Below are 3,175 nucleotides of genomic sequence, written 5' to 3' on the forward strand. Positions count from 1 at the left end.
GCTTAATTGTTTTTTTTTTAATTTTTTAAGGTCTTTTTTATGCATTTTGGCAGTTCAAGTACCCAATTGAGTGGAAAAAAAAGCAGGGGCTTAATTGCTTTTTTTGAAAAAGTTTGAGGGTTTTTTGATGCATTTTGAAAGTTCAAGTATCCAATGAGTGCAAAAAAAAAAAGAAGCACAGGCTTAATTAATTTTTTTAAAAAAAGTTTGAGGGCTTTTTAAACCCTTAAGTCAATAAAAACAATGCTATGAGGATCTTTTTTGTCATTTTAAATTATGTAAAATTTAGAAAAATGCACTTGATGGGATACGAACCTAAAATAATAAATTTTCAATATCTTAACTTGAACATTTCAACTAAAGTATTATTTTTTATAAATACATTTCTTACATTTTTTTACTCACATAGTGGATATGTCATAATCTAATATTTATTTATCTATATTGTACTATATTTAAGATTTTTATTGAGTTTGTGTCACCCATCACCTGAATCCCTACTTACTCATAAAGTTACTAAAAATACTTTATTTTAACAAAGTAATAAATATTATTTTGAGACAATTTTATCATTTTATATAAAAAAATCTAGAAAACTACTTGCACAAGATAATATTTGAATCCAAAACATTATAACTTTAATCAATTATTTCAATTAAAGCTATATTTAGTTATTATGTATTATTTTAAAATTCTATTACTAACATTACTAACATCCTATGAATCATTTTACTTTAAAATTTTATTCTATTATTTTGAATTATTATTAAGAAAACTATTAAATGAAATAAAAAGATCAAATAGACTGATTGAATATTAATGACCTACTCTGTCAAATATAAGAAAACAAACAAACAAAAAAAGAGAAATATGTATGTCTAACGCGAATAATTTAGCGGTATAAGCCATTTTTTTAAAATTAGGGTTTTAGGTATTTTTTTCAAAAATTAAGGAAGTAGGTTGCTTTTAGAGAAAGAAAAAGAAAATGCATCTAGCTAGGCTCACTTTCTGTACAATTGACAGGAAAGCGCACCAGCTAGACGCGCTTTTCCTCAACAGTCAATTCCTAACTGTAAAAAAATTTAAATAGCCAACGGCCCAAATTTTTTCCCTATAAATACCACCCAGTTTTACTTTTCTTCATTCACATCCTATTCTCTCAAACCTTTCTATTCTCTCAACTCTCTCAAGTTTCTCAAGCTCTTGTTCTAAACTTTTTTATATTCTTGTTTAAAAATATCAGTTTTTTTTATTATTCCGTATTTTATTTGTTCAGATTAAGTTTTCACAAATGGAAACTTCTCTATTTCATTTTGATGAGAAGCACATTGCCGCTCAAGTAGTAATGGCAAGGCGAAATTTTAAAATTTTGTTATTTTCAATTAAGTTAAATTTAATTTTTTTTAATATTTTAAAATAATTTTTTGTCATTATAAATAAGCAGATGATTTACAATTGTGCTCTTCAGTTTGAATGGATGCTATATGCCAACACATATATCATATCTTGCATCCCGCAAGAATTGTTGGTCAATCGGAGGATGTGGGACATGAAGGTGTCGTTGATAGTGTACACGAAGGTGAAAATACACGAACAAGGTGAAAATCAACGCTTGGGATCGTAGGATGAAATTCTTACCCATCTGTAAACCATTTTTCTCACAGGCACGGTGACTTGTTTAGATTCACATTGTGGTCCAGAGTTGTCGGCAAGCCGTATCTACTATTGGTGGAGTTGAGGAGTAGGTAACTTCGTCAGAAGAGGCAATGACGACTACCCTAACAGCATAGGGCCCAACGTGATCCCACGATGGGTTCGTCATCAGCTCCAACTGAAAAATCGCCGCCTATGCCTATGCAATATCCCAGTCAATTAGCTTTACTTATTCCTGGTTATTTCACTAACCTCGTGTTTTTTCACCGTATTGCACGTCATTGGTTCTTCTATTTCCGCAGGTACATATTTCGGGGCATCGACATCCCCCATATTCTATGCTCCCATGCCAACTTCGATTATGTCACATATGTCGAGTTAGATGTCGCTGCATGTCCATTAAACGATAACGACATCGATCCAACAGTTGATGTCAATTTCGATGCCCGAGTCAATGTCGATGTATACGGGTTTTGGGACACCATACACTTACATGTCAATAGTGTCTCAAACATCCACTGCATCATTGTTCTATCAAGGTGGATTATCGACGCAACCATCTTCTGCTGGAGTGGAAGATACATGATGGGAGGCTAGAACGGCACCGTACTGAGAACAGAAGAAGAAAATGGAGACCAAGTGGAAGAGGAAGACGAACACAACGACGAAGGCGAATATGGAGACGAACACGAAGATGATGGTGAAGATGGTGAAGATAGAGACGATGAGGGTGAGGGTGAAGACGAACATAATGATAACGATGGGGAGAACTAGTTTATGAGCCCTCGGTAATAATTGTACACAGAAATCCTCCTTGCAACCGTCAACCACCATCGTGCGACACACATTCTCCCTGACGCCGCTGATGATGTATTTTTTACCTTATCTATTACAATATAAATATAGATAACATCAATAAAGAAACCACAAATTTTCATTGTAACTCATATCTTTCTGTTTGTTACATTCTAATGTAAGTTGTACATAGGTTAATAAGAAACTACACATTTTGTACCCCAGAATAATGGAGGCATTGTGATAAATTTTATATCCTCTGCAAGTAAATAAGGCTAGTGACGATGAGGCCTTAAAGTACCCATCAACACAGAACATTTCATCTTTGTATGCTCTGGGTTTCTATAGTACCCGCATAATCTCTGTTGATCGTCATTCTCCCGAATATCCATATTTTTCCTTATCCAGGTGGAATTTGAACGACATTTTGGGACACAACGCAAGTCCCTATTTGGCGCAAACTCGAATGGTATGTTGGAGACTGGCGACCACATACTCTCATTTAAAACGGGTGGGAACTTAGGAGTGCATACACTATGCATGCGTTCTAGTATGTAGGCATTGTTGATGAAAGATGTGTACTCAATTTGTAGGTTTGCACATATGACAATTACATGTGCGCATGAGAATCGAAGTGCTTGGAATCTACCACAATCAAAAGTTCGTCCTATTAGGTTGACACGATATGATGCCCTTGACATATCTTGGTTAAGCTTGGCATACTCCA

General features: G+C 34.2%; 1 long non-coding RNA gene across 1 annotated transcript; it reads left to right on the plus strand.

Moving 5' to 3' along the window:
• The first annotated feature begins 621 nt into the window (after positions 1–621).
• Positions 622–2,667, plus strand: LOC121219073 (uncharacterized). Its single transcript, XR_005915663.1, has 2 exons — positions 622–1,579; positions 1,665–2,667. It is a non-coding gene; the product is annotated as an uncharacterized lncRNA (long non-coding RNA).
• Positions 2,668–3,175: the final 508 nt, after the last annotated feature.

This window comes from Gossypium hirsutum, chromosome D07 (genome assembly GCF_007990345.1).
Source record: "Gossypium hirsutum isolate 1008001.06 chromosome D07, Gossypium_hirsutum_v2.1, whole genome shotgun sequence".
NCBI lineage: Eukaryota > Viridiplantae > Streptophyta > Magnoliopsida > Malvales > Malvaceae > Gossypium > Gossypium hirsutum.